The sequence below is a fragment of the Cricetulus griseus genome, assembly GCF_003668045.3.
Source record: "Cricetulus griseus strain 17A/GY chromosome 1 unlocalized genomic scaffold, alternate assembly CriGri-PICRH-1.0 chr1_1, whole genome shotgun sequence".
Classification (NCBI taxonomy): Eukaryota; Metazoa; Chordata; class Mammalia; order Rodentia; family Cricetidae; genus Cricetulus; species Cricetulus griseus.
The window spans coordinates 83,654,932-83,680,817 of NW_023276807.1; the positions used below are offsets into that span (position 1 = coordinate 83,654,932).

Here is a 25,886-nt window from a genome sequence, read left to right on the forward strand (position 1 = left end):
TTGCTGCCCATTGGTATGCATTTGTTCCAGCAGATTTCTAATCAATTAAAGGTTTCAGACAGCTCCCACTGCTGCCTGCATGTCCTCAGCCACAGATGGTCCTGCAAAGCCTGGACAACAAATGAAATGGTCTGTTCTTCCTAGACTTGGCCAACATTCCAATCCTTTTGGTCCCCACCTATAACCTAATGTCAGCAGGAAATAGCCATGGACAATTTCAACACCCCTTGTCACTCATTTGTTACCAGCAGAAAGGCTTAGATGTTAAGTTCCAAATCCTGGACATATGACTGAGGGGCCTGTTCATCACATTGAAGCTGGACCTGACTGTCAAGTTACCCCAACTTCTCTCAGTCCCTACCTGCCACAGGATATGGTCTGCATACCCCACCCTCTGCCCTGAACTTTCCAGCCCAGTGGCTGGACTGCCCTTAAAAATATTTTATTACTAATTGTATAAATTCTTCCCAGTATTTTTAATCTGGTGTGAAGATTTGCTATGAGCACATTGAAACAGGCTGCTACTGCCCTCTCATAGCCAAACTGGTTTATTAATTGCTTTGATTATGAGTTTGAGATCTGTGTCAGCTCAGCTACAACTTTGGTTCAGCGGGCACACACTGATAATCAGGTGAACTCTTTATCTAGAACTGTTTCATTAACATTTGATTAGTCAAGAAGAAATTGATTGAGTATTGGCAGATAAAATAAATGCTCTAGAGAAAGCCACTCTTTACATGAGGACTTAATTTCAGAATATTAAGACATGCTTGGCAACACTATAAATTTGTGTTACTCCTCTGTCTAACTAAGTAAATCAAAGATGTTCTGTGATCAAGTACAGCTACACCCTCAAGGTGTTTGGAATAGTTCTCACCTTGCTATCAGTAGGGATGTTCTTCATTCTCAGATTGGTGCTGTTAGGCATCCTAGGCTGCAGATATCCTCTACAAAAGAGATGCCTAGTTACTTCACCCATTAATCAAAATTTTTATTCAAAATAACTCTTTATGGATCTTTCTTATTAATCTGGGAGTCATTGGAGAATTAATTATTCTACTTCTGATTCTTCCAGTCATCTTCAGGCTTTTTTTGTTGTTGTTTTTTGTTTTTCGAGACAGGGTTTCTCTGTGTAGCTTTGGAGCCTATCCTGGCACTCGCTCTGGAGACCAGGCTGGCCTCAAACTCACAGAGATCTGCCTGCCTTTGCCTCGTGAGTGCTGGGATTAAAGGCGTGAGCCACCAACGCCCAGCTTCATCTTCAGACTTTTGATTATCCACACTGTGCCCTGCCCAAAGAGAGATTCACCTGCCAATTTAATAAAAAGGGAGGATTGCTGGTGGCCATGTCAGAGGAGTGTGTAAGTGTCTTTCCTTAACCCCCTCAGACAGAAAAAGTCTTAGCTTGCACCGATGCCATGGATTCCTTTCAAAGTCTGTGCTGCTGGAGGCTGACCCCACCACAGACGGCAAGTGCATCAGTCACCAGAAGATGAATCTCCCAAAAAGGCTGCCTGGATCTGATGGAAGAAGAGCCCAGGAGTAATGACATCAGCAGTCTGAGGGGCTCTAGTGGCAGTGGTCGTCTTCAGCACAGCCCATTGGCCGGTGTTCCCGGGGCTGGTGACACTGGCATCCTTAGGGTTCTCAAAGGCAGCAATGACTGAAGCTGCCAGGAGAAGCTTCTTCTGGTCCTCTTGAGAGCTGTGATGTAGATAGCATGACTTGCCTTTCAGTGAACGTACTGCACTGTTTGGAAATCTCTTTGATGCTGCCCGAATAGCCAGTTCAAGGACTGTGAAGCTATCCTCCATTTGCAGGACATCAAGTGTTCTGATAACTGGGTGAAATGTTCCCTTTAAGTTAACAGTTGAACCAAACACAAAGCGTATGGAACCTTTCCTTGGGTGGCACCCAAAGGCTAGACTATGTAATTCTCACAATTCCTTTGGCAGGACTGGAGGTCCTTTATATAAAAAGCCAACGGGCCAGCAAGGTGCCTCAGTGGCACTTGCCACCAAGCCTGATGACCTGGTTTGATCCAGGGGGCCCATATGGTGGAAGGAAAAAGCTGATTCTTACAGGTCATCCTACAAGCTGTACATGTGTTGCACACAATAAATAATAAATAATAAATGTATTTTTTAAAAATATGAAAGGCAAAGCACAGAGTACTTGTCATGAAGGCTCTTGTCTACTCTAGAATTTTATGATTTCAGGTGACAGCCAATACCTGGCCAGGGAGGAGGCAGTCAGAAGTGCTGTGTACTGTAGTGTTCTTTATTTTTCTGACCTTTGCTACTACTACCACTCTATTTTGAATCCAACACATTACCAGTGATTATATACCTCACATGCCCAGGGCAATTAACAGTGAGGCTGGGTAGCACACGCATGTAATCCCAGTAGTCTGAAGTAAGACAATCATAGGCTCAAGGCTAGCCTGAGCTACACAATGAGACCCTGTCTCAAAAAAAAAAAAAAAACACAACAAAAACAAATAAAGTAGGTAGAAAGGGCTATAGACTATAGCGTTGTCAGATGCATTCCTTACAAACAGAATAGGATCTAGTTCATAATAATTTAATGTAACCAGCAATTAATGAGCAGCTGTAGTGTGCCCAGCACTGTGGTGCTATATCATCATGAGAAATTATTTTCTATTTCAGGAGGTATCTGGGGAGCAATTTGGCAGGAGCTAAATTAAAACTTGCTAGTAAGTAAAGGTTTTGATAAATTCCCTCCCACAGACTAATAGAAGCTCTCATGAAAGTGCTCAAAGGCATTCTAAAGGATGCTCAGGGCCAGAGAGATGGCTCAGGAGTTAAGAGCACTTGTTGCTCTTGCAGAGGACCAGGGTTCAGTTCCCAGAGCCCACTTGGTAGCTTACAACCACCCATTATTCCAATTCCAGAGGATCCAATGCCCTCATCTGACATCTACAAGTACTGCACACACCCTGCACATACACACATGCAGGCAAAACACTCATATGCATAAGATAAAATTTAAAAATCTAGTTTTGGAAGATGCTTGCTTTCAAAGATGCTTCTGTATTGTTTGTAATAGTAAAACACCGGAAATGACCTCAGTGTCCATTAACAGATTCAGGGGAGCCTACATATACCAACATGAAAAGATGCCGAGGTGTAGTGTTAGACAACAAAAGCATCCTTTGACAGTAATTGTTTCTTTTTTTTACATATATACCAAGCATGCACCCACGCTGGTTGAAGGCTTATGTAACAAACTGATAGTAAAAGGCAAGGCTGTGGGGGGGGGGTTTGTATGTGTGGACTCATCACAGGGCTGGAGAGATGGCTAGGTGTTTAAGAACATTGTCTGCTCCTACAGCAGAGCACTTGAGCAGCTGGCATGCTAGGTAAAGCTACCTGCCACATTGTGGATACAGCATTTTCCCAGAGTTGGGGCGGTAAATATGCCAGCATGAGACTAGGCTCTCAAGGAACCAAGTGTCAGAGCCAGCTGGGAGAGCTGTGCAGCAGCTGGTGTGGCCATTTAAGGTTTGTCTCATGGTCAGCAAATGCTGTAGATATGGAGAAAGCCAGGTCCAGACTCAAACGCCTCTAAAAAATTACAGTGTGCTTTAAAGGTGCTTAGATGTGAAAGGGAAAAAAAAGAAAAATTCAATAGTTAAAAAAATAAAGCAAAGTCTTTAAAGAGAGAGCATTGTAATAAAATATATAAGCCACATAAAGGGAAGTACACAGGGTGTCTGGATCCTGTATGCTGCTTTGTTGACTTTGAATTTTTTAATGCTACTGTATAAAAAAATAGCCCCTGAGAGACATTGGATTGTGGAAACTGCTAAATTAAAACAACCTATATATTTTAAGAATGTCATAACCTCAAAATGGAAGTCAGAAAATATATTGTGTTAGGGGTGAGGCTATGTCTTCATTTCCACAGGAAACAAAAAGTTATGGTTCTCTTCAAAATTAATGAAGACCAGATTTGATTGGTGGAGAACTGAAAATCTTGGCTACAGACATAAGAAAGACCCAAGAAAGACTACAGGACAGGTGATGTATATGCCGATCCCTCTACATGGGAACAGCTCTGATACTGGATGAGACACGATAAATGTTGTTGACTATAGAGTCCTCATGACTTATTATTACATGCCATCCTTTCATATAGCGGAGATAGAGGTTTGGTGATACAGTGCAAATGGACTTATAAAGTTGACAGATGCCTTTTACCTGCTCAAACATAGAAGAAAAAATCTTTAGCTGACTTGTACACACTGCACATTCCATTGTGCTAATGCAGATACATAGGGTACCTTTAAAGTTTGTGCTTTCAGAATAAAAACAGGACCAGAAACCAATACAAACAAGTAGCCCAATTGATCCAGCCTCTTAGAATGCCTCTGTTAAAGTTTCCTCAGAATTCTTCAAACAGAACAACTTCAAAGCTGCTAGCTGAGATGGTCCAGCCTCACTATCAAGCTAAGGCTTCAGACAAGCCCTACACTTTCCCATCACACCAAGACTGGACAATAGCTAGCTCTCCCAGGACCTAACCATTATTCCAGTTTTCTCAGGATCCACTAAAGATGCTGACACCCCCAGACAACAGGAAGACGTCTAGAGAACATGACAGCCACATTCCCAAGAGGTGTTGTGGTTGGTTTTTGCTCATTTGGTGGGTTATGGATGTTTGTGATTGTTTAGGGGCATCACTTACAAGTTTTTACTGGTCATGGTCAGGAAAAAAGCTGGACAAAGGAAATTATATTTAGAAATCTCTTTCTGAAGGAAAAAGGGGGGATATAGCATAGAAATGATGGGCCAAAGGGTGGATAGCTGAGTCTACTTTTTAACAACCACTAATTTCAAATACTTTACATAGGTGTGGATTTTGTATATTGATACAAATTTAAGGCTATTTTGTTATGTTGTATATATACAATCTTGTTTAAGGTATTGTACCTATGCAAGCTCATCCTGCTCTAAAGAAATATAGTTGGTCTTAACGACCATTAATTTTACTGAACTGATATGTAATTGGCCATATAGTTTACCAATCAGAGCTTCACTGTTAATCCAATCAGAATGAGAATTAAAAACCCAGTCATTGCTAACAGCAGAGTAGTCGACCAGGGGACCAGAGAACAGAGACTGGTACCAATTATCTGATTTATGTCTTTGTCTTTTGCATGTTTTTTTTTCTACCCTGGTAAGATTGTCTCTAGTTACTCATGATCAATTAGCATAGAAAAATAGGTCTCTTCCGAAGCTAGACATAGTTTCCTTTATCTCATGAGAAGTTAAAATCTAAACCTCCCTAAATTTGTAGGAGTATTTCTGTAAGGGAATCTAACTGTTGTTTTAATTCAGAAATAGAAACTTTTAATACTTCTAGATCCTGATCAACTTGTCTACTTAGTTTGAAAAGCATTAGAAGAGGGGCATTTAGTCAAACCATTAGTACATGCCCACCAAGTGGTCTCAGAGGCCCTGGAATAAGGCTGTTGTTCATATTAATTAATCCACAAAGCAGAGCAGCAGGCATCAGAATAAGGGGAAGTACCTAGGTTAAAGGATTTGGACATTAGGCAAGTTTTAGCCCATTATGAGCCCTCTAACATTAATTTAGTCACAGTGAGTTTTGTCAGTCAGTGGGCTGGCAATCTGATTAGTCAGTATGAGGGCCAGGTGTCTAAGAATAACCAGCAATCCTGGCTGATTTCTGGCTAGGAATGATTAACTTTATTCCCAGGGTTCTTTCTTGTGGTGTACAATCTGAGTCTCCAGGTTTTCTCTGGTTTCCCAAAGGCCAGACTCTTTCTTATAGCATTTCCAGAGTTTAATTTATGACTATTGGATTATATTTTCTTATTGTTTATTTCTTGGGAGGGGGCTTTCTTTTTATATATTCATCTGTGTGTTTTTAGGAAGTCTCGGTTTCACAACTTCAATTTTTGCAATGAAAACTCTCTTGTTCCTGGCAACCAGGGACCCAGACACTGGGCCTGCATTGAACTGTAAACTCTATTCCTACCTCAGAAGATCAACTCCCACATCTTCCCTTTCTCCAGTACAACCAGACACTTAAAGTGGGCATTTGTGGGCAAGATGGAATAAGGGCTGCTGCTCTGTAGTCCCACTAGCTAGTATCTTCCCTGTATCTGTCTTCCTCAGTTCCAAGTCCCAGGCCTGAGGACAGTGGTGGGTGGGGGAGCTGGCACGTATTTATAGCAAACAATAAGACTCAGGAGGAGAAATTGATGCACAGAGGAGATACAGAAGAAGCAGGATGGGGGTGAGATACGTCTGCTCCTGGCAGCACCAATCTACTTCAAAAAAGGATGATGGGCATGAAAGAACCTCCATATGGAGTTTGCTTTTATTGTAGTAAAGTTAGCCACTGAGCAAGAAACTGCCCTTGCTTTTACTGCTGACAGTATTCTGTCCTGCAGTTGGATTTTCTTTTACTCTAGCCCCACTTTGGAATGTCAAAATGTTGTTGGTGTTTTGTTTTTGTTTTTACTCTTTGGCTATTTGCTCTTGGGGGCCTTCCGCCCAGTTCCCAAATAAATCACACACAAATCTTGTTCTTACTTATAAATTCCCGGCCTTAGCTTGGCTTGTTTCTTACCAGTTTTTCTTAGCTTAAATTATCCCAACTACCTTTTGCCCCTGGGCTTTTCCTTTTCTTACTTCTGTGTATCTTCCACTCTTACTTGGTGGCTTGACAGGTGGCTGGGTGGCTGACCCCTGACATTTCCTTCGCCTCCCAGATTTCTCTTCCTATTTATTCTCTCTGCCTGCCAACCCTGCCTATCCTTTCTCCTGCCTTTCTATTGGCCACTCAGATCTTTATTAGACCATCAGGTGTTTTGGACAGGCAAAGAATCATAGCTTCACAGGGAAACAAATGTAACATAAAAGAATGCAATACATCTTTGCATTATTAAGCAAATGTTCCACAGAATAAACAAATGTGACACACCTTAAGACAACATTCTACAGCACTGTCCAAACCGGACCAGCAGGACACAAAAAACAACTGTTGAACTTTGCCAAGACAAGGTAAGACATTTCTTCAAAATTCCTTCTTCACAGAAAAGTCTGCCAGATATTTTAGGCCAGCAGGCTGAAGATGGATGCCCCAGTGTTACAGAGGAACCTTGGGTGACTATTCAGGAAGCCAGATGTCTCTGTTGTTTTTATAGTTTTGGAAGTTGTTTGATCTGCACATCCTGTTTAATAGGGTAATATTATATCCTTCTTGCGTCTCTGATGAGGATTGAAGACTAGACAGTATAAAGTTTTCCTTGTTACCAAATTCAGACAAAAAAAAAAAACCGTACATCATTGATATAAAGTTTATAATGCTGAGAAGCATAAAAACTCAAGTTGTTTATCTAAGATGTTTTTAGGTCTAAGAAGACATCTTTAGGATGGTAATATAAGTTATGATAAAATTGGTTTAGGTTTGGACTCACTAAGATAGGCTAGATAATATAGTACCTTCTCCAAATATGCCAAATATAAATAGACTGGACACTGTAAATGTAATTCTTGCCTGATAATTGTTCTTATTGTATAGTTTTACTATATTAGATTTAAAAACCTTTCCTTTTTGTTTAGACAAAAGGGGGAAATGTTGCGGGATATTTGACACTGTATGGAGATGCATTGTTGTGATTGGTGTAATAAAAAGCGAAATGGCCAATACCTAGGCAGGAGGGATAGATGGGACTTCCAGAGAGAGAAAGTAGGAGGAGGAGAGGAGACACGGAGAAACAGGAGGTGCAAGATGGAAGAGAGTAACTCCTTGTGATAGAAAATAAATTAATATAAATGGGTTAATTTAAGTTATAAGAGCTAGTTCGGAACAAGCCTAAGCTACAGGCTGAACTTTCATAATTAATAAGTCTCCATGTCATTATTGGGGAGCTGGTTGGTGGGACAGAGAAAGACTCATTACACACACGTGTGTGCGTGTGCACGTGCGCACACATGCACAGACACACAAATAAAATAAAAATAATATGTTTTCCAAGACCTTTAATGGGTATGGTCTCTATTCTTGCCATTTCCAGAACAGCTAGAGGCCGTGAACATTTGGTTTTCCCTGCCTCCTCCTGATTGAACTTCAATTTCACCTGCAGGACAGCAGCCTGTGCACAAGTGTGCTGATGTGTTTACACACACCTCTCAGGGAAGTCATGTGCCTGTTTAGTTTTCTGAAGAGCCTAGCAGGTCACCTCTAAAAACAACCTTGCTCAGTGTCAGAGCTTCTGGGACATGGGGTTGCATTCCCCACATGCTTTCTGCAGTTTGTGCCCTAAGCTGGGCATATCTGGCCATATCCAGTTCCCGCAAAGGACTTGGATCAGAGCACAGGGAAGCAGCTGCCAAATTGTCCAGCTCCAGAGTACATTTAATAGTGGATACTGAGGAAGCTCTTTTAAAAGTGGTGTGGGTCTTTTCCTGTGACTACCATTGTAAGTGATGCTGGAATTTAAATATGTTTATAAGCAGCTTATAGTTCTTCTGTGACTTTCCAAAGGAAATACTGAGATGTTCGAGACCAGCGCCCATACTATGGTCATTTGAGTTGGCCACAGACAAATGTAGGATTCTGAGCAGCCCCTGTCTGCTTTGCAAGGGCCAGGTACTCCTATTGAATGGCTGGGGCCACACTCCATTTGCCCCTGACTTTCACCCCAGTCACTCTTTGTGATTGTACTCTCCAATGTTTTGCGCAGGGCTCAGAATACTCTGTAGGAGACCTTTGAAAGCTTGTCTATAGAAACTGCTGAAGGGATGTAAAGCACACTCCTCTGATCCTAGCACATGGGAGGTGGGGCAAGAGGACTGAGGGCAGAGTGTCCTCTGTCACAGTGAGTTTGAGACCAGATTGGGCTAGGTGAGACTCTGTCTCAAAAAAGAAAGAAAGGGAGGGGGGAAGAGGAGGAGGAGGAGGAAGAAGATGATGATGATGATGATGATGATGATATGAGCAGTGCTCTGCTGTCAGAAGATTGATCTTTGCTGGGGTAGAGCTCTGTGGTGAAGCACTTGGACTCAGTCTCAGTCTCCCAGGCCAGAAAAGACAAAGATTAACCTGGCATCAGATAGACCAATGGGAAAGGGAAATAGGGGGTTAACTTTGTTTATTTTCTCTTTTTCTTTTGAGAAAGGGTCTCACTGTGTAGCCCTGGCTGTTCTGGAACTCGCTCTGTAGACCAGGCTGGCCTCAAACTCACAGAGATCTGCCTGCCTCTGCCTCTCAAGTGCTGGAATTAAAGATTCGTGCTGTGGTGTTAAGCCTGGGAGATTAGTTTCAAGTCAGAAATAATGGAAACCCAAATTTAGTCCTGAGCAGGAGGGAAGTGATAGGTTCATGGTAAAGAAGACAACGAGCCCTAACAAGGTAGCACAGCCTGGAAAGGCAGCGGCCAGCCAGCCTGGCGACCTGAGTCCAGAACACACTCCCGCAAGTTGACTGCTGACCTTCACATGTGCACCGTGTGCGCTATGGGACCCTCACACATACATAAAATAAATAAATGTAAATTTTTAAAAAGACTTGAATCTTTGGAAATTGATGCTTCTTAGATCCAGGGTACAGAAGAGTTGTTGAAATCCCAGGACATTCTGATTCAGTCAGGAAATCTAGTAGTGATACTACAAAAGTAACATATTTCACTGGGCTCCAAATTCATTGTTATCTTCCCTTTTTTTTTTTTCCTTTTTAAATTTCTCTTTCGTTTTTTGAACCCAAGGCCTTGCACATGCCAAGCAAGCACTCTACCACTAGGCTTTATGGCAGCCTTGCGTGCAAACCCCTGTGAGATTTGCACAACAATGTTACAGAGCATAGCTTAGTGCCTCACACATAATAAGTGCTTGGTGAGTTTTATAAGCTGAAAGGGAAAGCAGCACCAGGAACAGCAGAACATTTCTACTATTTCATACAACTGTAATAGCTGACAGGCAGCCTTGAGGACATAGAAATGTATAAGGTTGGACCCATCCAGGCCAAATGGGGAGAATGGGCAGATACTCACACTGATGCAAATCTGAGTAATCAAAGGGTCCGAGAGGGGTTGCCAAGGAGAAGGGACCAAGTTGGACTTTGAAGACTGACGGTGAGTGAGCAGTGGGCCCAGGACCCCAGGCTTCCTAGATTCCAGACAACCTTGCCCCTTCATCAATGGTCACTGCTAGATAACAAACTCCAGTTTTCCTGAAGAGCTTTGGAGGCACCAGGAGACCAACTTGGCTCACATTAGTCAGGGACAATTAAAAGTATTCTCAAATAAAATTACAAGCCTGCAAATAATTAAGAAAGTCCTCATTTTGCAAACATCAAGACAGAGGGCATTCAGGCATGGGGGATCAGGAGTTCAAGGTCATTCTTGGTAGCAAATGGAGATCCTACCTCAAAAAAAAAAAAAGTAAAGCAAACAAGTAAACTCTTCTTTCCCCTTAACTGCTTTATCAAATGAAAACCAGAGGTGTCACAACAAAATGTAAGTCACTTTGGCACCAACAGTGCTGGCTTTCTTGCTAAATAACACAAGCAGAGAGGACTTTTGGCACTAAGATTCAATCAGAACTCTGAGCAATCCAAGCTTAATTCCAGTTAGTAAATAATGGTTACAGGAAGAAAGGCGTGTAGTCCAGTTTAACCAAGGAGACATCAATGGTGATTTAGGCTCTTTTGGTGCCAATGAAGGCATTTGTGTAGGATCAAGATCGTCACAGGGAGGGAAACCCATTGCAGATTTGGCATATGTTATGAAAGAACAAACTGAAAGATAGAATATTCCCAAAGACGTTCCCCTTAAGGTAATGAAGGCTATTTTGACTTAATTATGACCAGAAATGATATTAAAAGAATAAAACCAGGTGGGGATGTAGCTCTGTGATATTATATTGGCCTAAAATGTACAAAGTCCTGAATTCAATTCCCACTACTGGAAAAGGAAACAAAATAAGAATGAGCAAACGAGCTGGAGAGATGGCTCAGAGGCTAAGAACACTGACTATTCTTCCAAAGGTGCTGAGTTCAATTCCCAGCTCACAACCATCTGTAATGAGATCTGGTGCCCTCTTCTGGCCTGCAGGCAGAAGACTAAGTCTTTAAAAAAAAAAAAAAAAAAAAAAAAAAAAGGAATGAGCAAAATGAGCAAACAAGTAAAACACAGCAAAAATTTCCCAAACACTCTGATAGTAGGAGCAGAACTACTCAAGCCTCCCAGGGAGCTCTTCGTATTCTTCATTTATCTTCCATTCATTTAAGAAAGTAACTTACTACATATCCTACTTCATGCTGGCATTATGTGTCAGGAGTTGCATATATTGTAATGGACTAAATAAATATGTAAGTGTGGTGCACACCTGCATTTCTAACTGTTGAGTTCAAAGGCTGAGACCTCCTGCCTCAAGAAACAAAACAAGCAACAACTATTTAAAAGAAAAAACACATAAGGAGGACCCTAAGAGAGACATACATGGTCCCCCGGAGAAGGGGAAAGGGATAAGATCTCCTGAGCTAATTGGGAGGGTGAGGGAGGGGGAGACAGAGTTAGGAGAAAGAGAAGGGGAGAAGAGGAGGGGAGAGGAGGGCATGAGAGAGCAAGAAGATCGAGTCAGGGGAAGAATAGAGGAGAGCAAGAAAAGAGATAAAGAGCAAGAAAAGAGATAATAGAGGGAGCCAGCATAGTTTTAAAGAGAATCTGACACTAGGGAAATGCCCAGAGATCTACAAGGATGACCCCAACTAACAATCTAAGCAATAGTGGAGAAGCTACCTTAAATGACCTTCTCCAATAATGAAATTGATGTCTACCTTATATGCCACCCTAGAGCCTTCATCAAGTAGCTGAGGGAAGCAGAAGCAGACACCCACAGCTAAACACTGAGCTGAACCCTGGAATCCAGTTGCAGAGAGTGAGGAGTGATGAGCAAAGGGGTCAAGACCAGGCTGGAAAAACCCACAGAAACAGCTGACCTGAACAAGGGGTTGCTCATGGACCCCAGATAGATTACTGGGAAACCAGCATAGGACTGTTCCAGACCCTCTGAATGTGGGTGTCAGTTTGGAGGTCTGGTTTAATCTATGGGGCCTCTGGTAGTGAGTCAGTATTTATCCATAGCACACAAATGGACTTTGGGATCCCATCCCACATGGAGGGATACTCTCTCAGCCTAGACACATGGGGGAGGGTCTAGGCCCTGCTCCAAATGATATGACAGACTTTGAAGATCCCCCCTTGGAAGACCTCACCCTCCCTGGGGAACAGAAAAGGGGATGGGATAGCGGGTGGGGGGAGGCAGGGGGGAAGGGAAGGGAGAGGGAACTGGGATTGACATGTAAAACAAGCTTGTTTCTAATTTAAATTTAAAATTTTTTCTAAGAAAGAAAAAAACACACACATGTGTCTCCTCATGGAGCTGGAGGAAGACAATAGACAGAAAAGCAGGTATGTCATCACATTACACATTTTTATTTGCCTATTTAATAAAGAAATATTTAATTTTTGTTGAGAACATCCCAGACAAGGAGGAACAGCACGTGGCAGAGACCAGGTCCTAGAGGTTGCAAGATGGTTAGTGTGTCTATGGAGGAAGATGAGTACCCAGAGGAGACCAAGAGGGAGCCCCAGGATGGGAAGAGCAAGCCTGGGAAGTATTGGTCATGAAAGCCTCAGAAAAGAGCATTTCGAGAGGAGGACATGAATAAGAATGAGATGTTAGTAACGCAGGACTGAAAAACATCCCCTGGATCTCCCCTGTAGGTCACTAGAGAGAGATCACACCGGAATGAGGACCAGAAGCCAGATGGAATGGTCTAGAGTGAGTAGAAGATAAGGAAATGAGGGAAGCAAGAGATTGATTAGAAATTGCCTCTGGGGATTAAGACTGAGTGGAAGACAAAGGCCCACATGCCCAGGTCGGAGGAGACAACTTGGACCCACCCCGCACCAGTCAGGCTCTATTATGTCAGCAAATAGAGGGTAGGGTATGGAAGAGAGAGAGACCGAATGCTTCGTGTCCTGTGGAGAGAGGCATATCTGAAGAGGTGAAGGTGGTGAGGAGTGGGCTGAGGCGGGTGACCCACTTGCCACCTGGAGCTATGGTGATGTCCCACCTGGTCTGCTGCCAAGGAACATGTCTGTGCCTGTGGCCCTGCCATGATCTATGCTGATGTCTGTAGCACCTGTTACCACCAAAGGCCTAGAGGATAGGGCTGCAAAGAGTTGACCCTGCCCCTCACTGGCTGCAACACTAGGGAGACCCCTCACTGGCTGAAACACTCAAGAAAGCGGGCCCTGCACCTCATATGCCATGTGGTGGCATGATCAAGGGAGAGATGCCCCCCTCCCATCACCACCTGTGGCAGGTGGGAGAGCTGACCCTGAGGTCATGACAGCAAGAGAGCTGTTCCTGCCTCTCACCAGCTGCAGCACTCAGCAGAGTGGCCCCTGTGCCCTGCCTGGGCAACAGAATAGAGCTGGCCTTGGTGGTATAGGTGCTATTGAGCCATCCCTGCCCCTTTTGAGCTAGCCAGGGAGGTGCTGGAGAGCTCCCCCTGGAAGTGAGGATATGGGAGAGCTGGTGGGCTGACCAACAGCAACCACCCAGACCCAGAATCAGGGTGTGGTGGTTTGAAAGACAATGACCCCCAAAGGAGTGGCACTATTAAAAGGTGTGGCCTTGTTGGAGGAATTGTGTCACTGAGGAGGTAGGCTTTGAGGTCTCATATATGTTCAAGCTATTCCCAGTGAGACAGAACACTTCCTGATGCCTGTAAGATATAGGCATCTCAGCTGCTTCTCCAGCATCATGTCTGGCTGCTTACCCCCATGTCCCACCATGATGATAATGGACTGGACCTCTGAACTGTAAGCAAACCACCTCAATTAGATGTTTTCATTTATAAGAGTTGATGTGGTCATGGTGTCTCTTCATAGCAATAGAAACCCTAACTAAGACACAGGGCTATGAGTTGGCCACCCCAATATCCACCCAATCTACGATCTGCTGGAGCACATGAAGGGGCTGGTCCTGCAGACCCAAAGCTGCAGATCTCCATGAGACAGGACAACAGAATATCCAAGAGGAGTCCCAGTGAGGGTCCAGTACCGATAGTGAAGCAGAAACCAGAGGCCTCAAGCCAGACCAATGACTCAGTGCAACAAACACTTGCAAGTAAGATGTATGGACTAAAGTGTGTACTGTGTGGCTCTCTGTGTCACACTACAGCTTTCATGATGAGATTTTTCTTTCTTTTGTTTATATTGTTTTATCATGTGGGATATGTTGCAAGGACACAGGATGGACGTGAAGGGATAGAGACATGAGTGGGGTCAAGATGCATGATGTACAATCTACAAAGAACCAATACAAAGTTAGTTAATTTAAAAAAAAAGGCTGGATGGTGGTGGCACACCCCTTTGATCCCAGCACTTGTGTGTGGATAGACGTTTCTGTCCCACCTAGTCCTGCTGCTGTTCAGTCCCAAATAAACACACAGAGGCTTATATTAATTTGAAACTATGTTTGAACAATGGCTCAGGCTTCTTATTGGCTAGCTCTCTCTTAATTACTAACCCATTTCTATTCATCTGTGAATCTCCACATGGTCATGGCTTACCAGTGATGCCTGAGCCTCTTGCTTTCATGGCAACTACATGGCATCTCTCGAGAGACTCTTCTCTGAGTTTCTCTTTCCAGCCTTCTCCTAGTCTGGTAGCTCTGCCTATACTTCTTGCCTGATTACATCCTGACTGTCCATTGGTCAAAACAGCTTTATTCATCAACCAATAAGAGAAACAGATATTCACAGCATGCAGGAGGACATCCCCCATCACTTGGGAGACAGAAGCAGGCAGATCTCTGTGACTTCAAGGCCAGCCTGGTTTACAAAGTGAGTTCCCAGGTCACCCAGGACTGTTACACAGAGAAACCCTGTCTCAAAAGAGAGAAGGGGGGGAAAGAGGGAGAGAGGGGGAGAGAGAGAGGGAGAAAGAGAGGAGAGAGGAAGAAAGAGAGAGGGGAGAGAGAGAGAGGGGAGAGAGAGAGGAGAGAGAGAGAGAGAGAGAGAGAGAGAGAGAGAGAGAGAGAGAGAAGAAATTGCATCTGGGGCAGTGTAGTTCTATAATGGAACACTCACTAAGCAAGTCATTAGATTAGATCCCTAGCAAAAAGAAGACAGAGACAACTCCAGTAAGGCACATACAAGGGACTCTGACCTCAGTTCCTTACCTATAGGTCTAGTTTCTGACATTAAAACATGACAAAGGATGACATTTGAGACAGGTGCAGTGGCTGTGACATCATCACATCCTGCTTTCTGGTCTCACCCTCAGTATGAGATGGCTCAGTGAGTGCAGGATGGCTGCTCACTGTCTAGTCAGTGCTTCAGGTAGGAAAAGGAAGAAATGTCCCAAGAGTGTCGTGGCATATTATTTGTCATTTATTAATGTTTGCCTGAGGATTCAGAAAGCAAAGTCAGCCACAAGCCATAGAAGCGAGGCACACACCTTTAATCCTAGGACTCAGGATTAAGAGGTAGACGGATCTCTTTGGGTCCAAGGCCACCCAGATCTACACAAGATTAATCCAGTCTCCAAGAGAAACGGCTCACACAAAGATGATCTCAGCTCCTGGGATCACACGCCTTTAATCCCAGCACTAGGGAGGTATATAAGACAGGAGCAAGGTCTCAGTAGCAGACATTCATTCTCCAGCCACATTGAGAATAGGAAGACATTGAAGTCTTAGGATTCCCCAGCTCCACTGAGGAGAGGTTACAGTCTGAGGCTTGTGGAGACAGGATCAGCCTATTCAGCCTGAGGTAGAGGTAAGAAGCTGATGGCCAGCTGTTTTGCTTTTCTGATCTTCAGCTTGAAGCTTGAACCCCAATATCTGTCTCTGAGTCTTTTATTTTTCTTGTTACACAGGAGAAAGATTAAGACCTCTGGAGGAAAGCAGCGGCTCCCTGCAAGTCTCCAGGTGACTCCATGTACATTATTGGCCACAGGGAATTCGACTTTTGGCTAGACCCTAGGATGGCTTGAATAAAAATGGCCCCCACAGGCTCATATTTTTGAATGCTTGGTCAACAGGAAATGTCTCTATTTGAAAGAATTAGGAGGTGTGGCCTTCTTGGGGTGGGTGTGGCCTTGTTGGAGGACATATGTCACAGCGGGTGGGCTTTGAGAAGCCCAAGCTAGGCCCAGTGTGCCTCTTCTCCTGCTGCCTGTGGATCTGGATATAGAACTCTCAACTACTTACTTCTCCAGTGCCATGTCTGCCTGCACGCCACCATGTTCCCCACCGTGATAATAGTGGACTAAACCTCTGAAACTGTAAGCCAGCCCCAATTAAATGCTTTCCTTTATATGAGTTGCTGTATCTCTTCATAGCAATAGAACACTGACTAAGACAGACCCATTGCTACACTAATAATTAGAATTCAGTTTCTGGCTGTGTTGGTGGTGCACGCCTTTAATCCCAGCACTTGGGAGGCAGAGGCAGACAGATCTCTGTGAGTTCGAAGCTAGAGAGTGAGTTCCAGGACAGGCTCCAAAGCAATACATAGAAACCCTGTCTTGAAAAACCAAAAAACAAAAAAACAACAACAACAAAAATCAGTTCCTGGGACTGGAGAGATGGCTCAGCAGTTAAGAGCACTTCCTGAGGACTGGGTTAAATTCTCAGCACCCACCATGGCAGTTCATAATTATATGTAGCTCCAGTTCCAGGGGATCTGACACCCTCACACAGACATACATGCAGACAAAACACCAGTGCACAGAAAATAAAAACAAATACGTTATTAGAATTCAGCTTTTGTTAAAGGAAAGGGAGATAAAGCCAAGCCTAGTGACACAGGCCTGTAATCATAACTAGTTGGTAGACTGAGGTAAGAGGATAAGTTCATGGCCAGCCTAGAAAACATAGTGAGACCCTGTCAAGGTAAAAAGTAAAGGGAGGACTGGGGCTCTAGGTCAGTGATGCTTGTTATCCTGGCATGTGCAGGACTCTGAGTTTGATCCCAGTATGCTGAGGAAAGAGAAGGGGAGAGGGAGGGAAGACCAGCAGGTACGGGTATGTAAACAATAACAAACTGCCTAGGGCTGAAGGCAAAGGTCAGTTAGTGAGTTGCCCAACACTCCTGGTTAGATGTCCCAGAAGTGCATAAAACTAGGTGTGTCAGTGAACCCTGTAATCTCAGTAGCGCTGGAGAGGTAGAGGCAAGAGGATCAAGTTCAAGTCTGCTTTGTACCAGAACAGAGAGCAGGTCTAGGCCAGCCAGGTCTACACAGCAAGACCCTGTCTCTAAAACAAACAAAAAAATGGCAAAAGTTGGAGGCCAGTTTGGGATAAAAGAGACCCTATCATAAAAAAATTCAATCAAGCAAACAAAAGTGTCCATAAATGGAAGGAGAGAAATGACTTGGTAGTTGGAAGAATGTATGGAATTGAGTGACTCAAAAATTAGCTATGGGAGCAGGACGTTGGTGGTGCATGCCTTTAATCCCAGCACTCGGGAGGCAGAAGCAGGTGGATCTCTGTGAGTTCGAGGCTGTCCCACGCGATCGTCTCGCCAGCAAGAACGACACAGGACACTCGGATCCTTCTGCAGTAAAGCTTTAATGCATCTTGAGAGAGAGATGATCAGCTTCCGATTAGGGAGACCCCGAGCCAAGAATCCCGTCCCCTTATAAAGGCTCATAAGCTCCGAGCAGTGCGTGTACAGCTGGGATAGGTGGAGGACTCATCACCCTATATGACGCAAGACTAGGCAAGTGGAAAAACACTGGGCACATGAGAACCAACGTTGTTTACTTGATCCGGCAGCGGATGTCAGCACCATCTTGTAATGGCGAATGTGAGTGCGGCTCCTCACAGGAGGCCATCCTGGTGCCAGGATAGGCTCCAAAGCTACACAGAGAAACCCTGTCTCTAAAAACCAAAAAAAAAAAAAAAAAAAAAAAAAATTAGCAATGGATAGCTGGGTGGTGGTGGTGCTCACCTTTAATCCCAGCACTTGGGAGGCAGATACAGGTGGATCTCTGTGAGTTGTAGGCCACCCTGGTCTACAGAGTTATTCCTAGGACAGCCAAAGCTATTACACAAGAAACCCTATCTGGAGAAACAAAACACAAAACAGCAACAATAATAAAACAATAGCAATGGTCCAGCAGGATTCCTCCGTGGGTAAGGCAATTGCCACCAAGTTTGATGATTTGATGCCTGGAAGCTCATGGTAGAGGTGGAAGGAGAGAATCAACTCCCATGCTTTGTCTCCTGATCTCACACCTGTTTTGTGGCACATTGGTGCTACACACATACACACAATAAATAAACAAATGTGATAAATTGGGAATGACTAGAATTTAGCACTTGACAAAGCAAGAATCTGATGAGAGCTGTGTACAGGTGCAGTCAATGCTCTTCACTCTGAGCCAACTCTCCAGTTTTTTTCAGAGTGAAGGGTAGCCCGTGGTATGAGCTCAGCAGTCACTTGAAGGTGTTTGCCAAAGAAAGCACTTGCACGCAAACACATTACATGCTGATACACAAATGCTCAAAGACGATTTTTCTGGTAATATTTTCGAGTCAGAAGCAATCCAAATGCCTCTCCATGGCTGAAAGGATATCATGGAATAGGCTTTAGGAACAAAGGGAATGAAGAAACTGTTTATGCCCACGACAGAGGTAAATCTCAAAGTAACTGTGTTGGTACCAAAGCAGCCCACAGTGGTAATGCTAGTGACCTAAATGTCCTAGACAGGAGTACTTTGGCACGCAAATAAAGGCCTAAAGGTGGGTTGCACCATGGTCCCATGACTAAGATGGGATGGTTTAATCCTTTAGGTGTATTCCAAGGATTGGTGTAGCCGGATCATATAGTTGTTCTATTTTTAGTTTTAAAGGGCCCTTTGTATTGGTCTACACAATATGCCCGGGAAAATTTTGATGTCTCAACCTTAGACCACCAGAACCCAAATCTCTAGGAACAAAGCATGAATATCTAGATACACAAGTGTTTTCAAGCCCCCTGGGTTATACTCATGTGCAATTTGAGCTGAAACTCTTAGCATTAGTTATTGGATAAACTTTCGTAGGGAGACAGAAACAGACATCTATTCACCCTCTTCCTATAGGGCACCAACAACACACCAAGTAATGATACCCAAGGCAAGCTTAGTGAGTCAATGGATTTTTGGGGCTTGCTCAGTAGCAAGGGTGACCTCCCAAACATCTGCACCACCAAATGTTCCAGACAAGCATAGATGGTAACCTCCCGCCTCAAAGCTGCATAAATAGGACCCCCCACCCCACCCCACCCCTGCCATTTATGTCCGGTATACTCTAGCACCTCTCAATACCAAGACCACATGCAGCTGGGGCAGGGGAGGGGGAGGCACAAAAGGAGTGTGCCTTAGTTAAGGTTTCTATTGCTGTGAAGAGACACCATGACCACAGCAACTCTCATTAAGGAAAACATTTAATTGGGGTGACTCACTTATAGTTTCAGAGGTTTAATCCATTATCCTCATGGTGGGACATGGCGGCATGCAGGCAGACATGGTGCTGGAGAAGGAGCTGAGAGTCCTTGCAGACAACAGGAAGTGGTCTGTCTCACTGGGTAATATCTTAAGCATATACGAGACCTCAAAACCCACCTCCACAGTGACACACTTCCTCCAATAAGACCACACCTACTCCATCAAGGCCACACTCCTAATAGTACCACTTCCTTTGGGGGTCGTTTTCTTTCAAACCATCACAGGTAAGTAGTGAGAATCTCATATGAGTCTAATGATCCTCTCTGCTCTCTTTCTCTGAGGGACCATCAGCTGTCCTGACTGAGTTGATACTTCTTGCCGATAATTGCAACTCCTCTCGTTAGGATGGTTCAGTCAGCTTGACAGGATCGAACCTCTCCCATGAGGTGGGGGACTGTCTCGATTAGGGTTGCCTCTGGGTATGCCTGAAGTGTGAAGATTCACCCGAAATTCCAACCAGCATCTTCCAGCCTTGACCCAGATGTAAGGAGATCCGAGGGGACCTGGTTTTTGTCTTCTTGCTTTCACCTCTCACCAATGAGTGCATCTCTCCTGCTGCTGCTGCTGCTGAGGCACCTGCCCCCCTTTGCTGACGTCACAACCCAGCCTCTTTAGCCTTCCAATATAGCTCTCTAGCAACCCTGGGGCCTCCGTGCCAGACATTCATCCACATGGACTGCTTATGGTTCTCAGGTTTCCTGCCACTGTTGGACTAGCCAGATCATATCACCAGTCTATTAACCTCTCTCTAATATTTGTATTAGTTGTATCTGTTCTGTTCCTATAGAGAACCCTGCACAATACATGGTTATGGCTACTTTTTGTTTGGGGGATAGTGCTCCAAAACACTAGGCTACTTGACATATATTAACTTCCTACATCTTTACAATAACTGGAGAAAGCAGTCTTATTATCCACATTTATAAGTAAGCTAACATTCAGAGCAGTTGAATATTTAGCTGGCAATAAATTAGGGTCATAATTCAAGCCCTTACCTTATCAGTTCCAATCTGAATGTGTCTGTATGAGAAACAAACTCCTTCTTTCCTTCCTTCTTCTCTCCCTTCCTTCCTTCCTTTCTTTGTATGTATGAGTTGTATTCATTTGTGTGTATGGTGTGTGTGAGAGAGTGTATGTATGTGGGAGTGATGTGTGTGTGTGTGTGTGTGTGTGTGTGTGTGTGTGATGTGTGTGTGTGTGTATGATATGTGTATGTGTGTATATGGGAGTGTGTGTGAGTGTTTATATGTGTGTGTATGTGGGAGTGATTGTGTATGTGTGAGTGTGTATATGTGTGTGTGTGTGTATGTGGGAATGATTGTATATGTGTGTGTAGAGGGAGTGTGTTTATGTGTGTGTGTGTGTGTGGGAGTGATTGTGTATGTGTGAGTGTGTATGTGTGTGTGTGTGTGTGTGTGTGTGTGTGTGTGTGTATGTGGGAGTGATTGTGTATGTGTGTATATGTGTGTGTGTATGTGGGAGTATGTATATGTGTGTATTTGTGTGTGTGTGTGAGTATGTATATGTGTGTGTGGTGTATGTGTGAGTGTGTGTGTGTGTGTGTGTGTGTGTGTGTGTGTGTGTGTGTGTGTATGTGTGTGTGTAGATGTGCTTTTTCCATAGCACACATGTGAAGGTCAGAAGACAACTTTGAGTGTCATTCCTCATCTTCCACCTTGTTTGAGACAGGGTCTCTTTGCTGTTCACTACACCAGGTTAGCTCTCTCATGAGCTTCAAAGGTTATCTAGGGGCTGGAGAGATGGCTCAGTGGTTAAGAGCACTGCCTGCTCTTCCAAAGGTCCAGAGCAACCACATGACTGCTCACAACCATCTGTAATGAGATTTGGTGTCCGCTTCTGGCCTGCAGACATACATGCAGACAGAACACTGTACACATAATAAATAAATCTAAAAAAAACCAAAGGATTATATGGTCTCTGCCTCCCATCTAGCTATAGGAGTGTTGGGATTGCAGATACAACCACCATTTGCCTGTCTTTTGTGGGCTCTGGGGATTCAAACCCAGGCCCTCATACTCTTACGGCCGGCAAATGTTGTACCAACTGAGCCCTCTCCCCAGCCACAACAATAACCTTTCAGTTCAAACTTTGGAAGCTAGTGAGCACAGTGAGAGGAACTAAGTAGTCCACAAGTTGATGAGTCACCAAGAAGACAGGTGCAGGAAGGTGTTTTTGGTGGAGTCATGGGCACATTAGCATAGTCCCTAATGCATCGAGGATGGAAATCAACTCAAGACCTTACATTCTAACGTTCTTGAAAGGTTTCTGTTCAATTCCAGCCTCTACTAGAAAAGTATTTTTCTGCATATATCTAAACAACTTGGTATCACAAATCAGAAAGTGTCAGCACATGAACCCTCCCCTGTGATTTGCAGCAGCAAGGAGACCCTTGCCACCTGCTCTTGAACTCCCCAGACTCTAGACCATAGGCCAAATAAGCCACAGGCTAAATAGTTCTTTATAAATTAAAAAAAAAAAAAAGAGGTGGGGGCAAGGTGCTTAGTGTTTTGATTGGGAACATGAGGTAATCTTTGTCTTCAGGGTTTCTTTGCAGTCATCTACTTAAATAACCTTTGGGGGTACCCTAAAATTACACCCCCTGCTTCAGCTTAGGGATTTGTAATCAGACACTAAAGTGGGGAGAAGGCACTAGCATAGGTTGATGAGAACACTTTTTTTTTTTTCTTCAGCATTTTTAGCCTTTATATTTCTTCTCCTATCTGTTCTCCTATCAAAGGGAACAAAGGAAACAAATAAAGCCCTCACAGGACAAGAACTATTATCCAGAAGGATTTGGGGCCACCAACTGGTATAAGGCACACTGTCCTACTGAGAGACAGCAGGTGACAGCTGGCCCTATCTGGCTCTTCATTGTCTTCCTCCTTCAGACCAGCCTGAGGGCTAACTGCACTGCTGGGTGTGAGGGTGCACGCCTTTAATCCCACCCTGGGGAGTTTGAGGCAGGAGGATCTCTGTGAGTTTGAGGTCAGCCTGGTCTACAGAGTGAATTCCAGGACAACCAGGGATATGTAGACAGATCCTGTCTCAAAACAACACATGGACTAACTACACTGAAACAGGGAAGCATCGAAATTATTGAAACAATTGCTATAGGGATAAACATTTTTGCTGAAGATTCTCTATGTGGAAAAATAGCTTAATAGAAAAAAAGAAACAACATATCGCCTAGCTAATTAAAAAAGAATTGATAGCTTCTGTCTTAAAGACAAACTTCAATTCAGATACAGCTCTCATTGCTTTACAGTAAACACTTAAAATTTCCCTTTATCCCATTGATAACTCTTGAGATCAATTTAAAGAGTCCATTTTGTAGAGAACTTAGTTACCTGCAAATTCACACAGTGATGGTGACAGCAAAGTCACATTCAAACCTCTCTGAGGTTTTTCATCAATCTCTGTATAGATAAATCATCTGAGTAGCTCTTTAATAGGATGTGTGGGGCCACAGAGGTATAAGCCTAGGGTCGGGGAAGGGTTTTGTTTTTGTCTCTTCAGTAAAATAAAGGCATCCAAGCTAAGGAATCAGAACACCACAGGACAAATAAGACATGTAAAGAAAAAGGCGAACCATCCATTTAAAAAAAAAAAAAAAAAAGTCCTAAGAAAAGGAGTAATTTGGCTTATATTAGTGTATCACATCCCCAACAGGATAAAATTTCATAAATCTTCCCAAATGTTTGTTTCTGTTTTTCTCTACAAACACATAATGTAAATTGTCTTTTTGAGTCCCAGTTCAATTAGAATTAAAGCTGACTTTGGAGTTGGAGTGTGGCTCTCTCTTCTCTAAACCCAAGCATGTTTGTTAAAGTAAAAGCCAAAATCTCTGTCTCATGCTAGAAGAATCACCTAATAGGGGACAGAAGAAATACGAAAATAGCTTTTCCAATCCGCCATCCATGGTGGAACCACCGCCAAGATGCAGATTTTCATGAAGACCCTTACAGGGAAAAACCATCACCCTCGAGGTTGAATCCTTGGACACTATAAAAAATGTAAAGGCCAAGATCCAGGATAAGGAAGAGGCTGATCTTTGCTGGAAAGCAACTGGAAGATGGCCATACTTTGTGGACTACAACATTCAAAAGGAGTCCACCCTTCATCTTGTGTTGAGACTTAGTGGTGGTGGGAAGAAGAGGAAGAAGTCTTACACCACTCCCAAGAAGAATAAGCATAAGAGAAAGAAGGTTAAGTTGTCTGTGATGAAGTATTAAAAGGTGGATGAAAATGGCAAAATTAGTCGCCTTCGTCGAGAGTGTCCATCTGATGAGTGTGATGCTGGAGTTTTCATGGCTAGCCATTTTGATAGACTGTGGCAAGTGTTGTCTGACTTACTGCTTCAACAAACCAGAAGACAAGTAGTTGTGTATGCATAAATAAAAAGACAAGAACTGAAAAAAGAACAAACAAAAAAAGAGAAATATGAAAATAAAAGAATTATTGTATTTCCACTAATCTCATAATTCTATGGTTTTATTTTGACTCATTGAAGATTTTCTTGAGGTATAAATATTATCTAAAAATTTATAAGATTGATATATATATATATATATATATATATTAAACTTTCTTGTCATGATATTAATGGTCATATAGATTACTAATTAAGCTAGAAAAGGGGTTCATCTAGCTTCTTGTACGTGATTTTGGATTGAGTCTCTATCAGGTAACTAGGAATTAAGTTTTGTACTCTGGATGTACGTAACAAATATTGATCCTTTAACCTTTTTTGAGATCTGCTGCAGATGACACTTAAAATATTTAAGTTTTCTGCAGTGAACCATGACCATGCCTAACAGTGACCTTTGAAGTCTCCAAAAGGAAGATGGGTCCCCACAATGACAATTCCACCAGGACTGTGACAATGCCACTAAGCTGAAAACACCACCTAAAGATTGGCTTTGGACTACAAACTGTTTAGAACCATTTGAGGAGGCTATCTAAAATGATCCAGCCTCACAGACTACTCTAGTCAGGATTGAGACAAGTCCTGCCCTTTTCCATCATGCAGAGACTGAACAACAAATGATACAGCTACTTTTCTCAGGATTTGACAATTAACCCAGATTTTGCTTTTCAGGATACCCTAAAGATTCCATCACTCCCAGGAAGTAACTTGAAGAACATGGTACTCACATTCCCAAGAGGTGGGGAGGGTGATTTTTCGTTGTTCAGTGGTTATGGATATTTGCCATTATTTAGGAATATTGGTTATTAGTGATAGTCATGAAAAAATGAACAAAAGAAATTAGATTCAGGGTTCTTGTTTTGAAAAGAAAAAATGGGGGTTTTGGAATAGGATAAAAAGGTAGGTTATTGAATCTACTTTTAAACTCCCCCCAAAAAAACTACTAGTTTTAAATATTTTATATTGGTTTGGATTTTTATATATTGATACAACGTTGAGATTATTTTTTGTTGGAACATACTATACATACATTTCAAATCTTCTTCAAGGTATGGTACCTATGCAACTCATTTAACAAGGTAATGCAAATATTTAGCCCCTGAAAGTTATTATTACCAACTATTTAAGATTTAGGAGAAACTGCTGGACAGCCTACCCAAGCCTCAGTCACCCTGCCTAGGTGCCCAGGCCAGCCCACATAAGTATGTGCAGCAGGCAGGCACTTCATCCCTGAGCCTGCCTCTACACCTAGAGACTGCTGATGAAGAGACAGCTGACCGAGAGACACCAATGAGGAAAGGACAACGCAGCAGAGTCAGCCACCTGAGCCAGTGGGACCTTGGGAGGGGGTATAAAGGCAGGCCTAACTTCCTTCATAAATGAGTCTGCAGCATGCTCTTGCTACTCTTTTGACTTCCAGTGCCTGCATTGTTGGTGCTGTGTCTTTTCATCCCCTCCCCAAGGGGTGTCTGAGCAGGGTCACCTGCAACATCTGGCACCTAGATGTGAGGCTCATGGACCCCACTTGAATAGGGTGTATTCTTTTTTCCATCTTCGTGGCTGTTTTATGGGCCTTATTCTTTGCCTATTGTTGCTGGCGGTGCATCGGCAGATCCTACCTCGGTGCACTTTTGCTTTCTTTATGAGCACCCTTTTGGACTCCACTTCGAGGCGTGTTTCATTGCCCTCTCTTTGGTGACTTGTTTAGTGAGTTGGCGTGTTTCATGTCCTTGGTCCTTGTGAAGGTGAGCATGGGGACCTTCTTTCTTTTTCTTTGTGTCTGTCTGGTACCCCTGGTGCATTAGCTAGGAATATCAACTAAGGTCTGACACACTTCCTATTTTTGTTTGTGTCTGACACACTCCTGTT

At 43.3% G+C, this 25,886-nt stretch overlaps 1 long non-coding RNA gene and 1 pseudogene across 1 annotated transcript in view; one reads left to right on the top strand and one right to left on the bottom strand.

Moving 5' to 3' along the window:
* LOC107978183 overlaps window positions 1–25,886 on the bottom strand; it is a 91,682-nt gene that overhangs the window by 50,916 nt on the left and 14,880 nt on the right. The window lies entirely within an intron of this gene.
* Window positions 23,529–23,973, top strand: LOC100768140 (annotated as a pseudogene).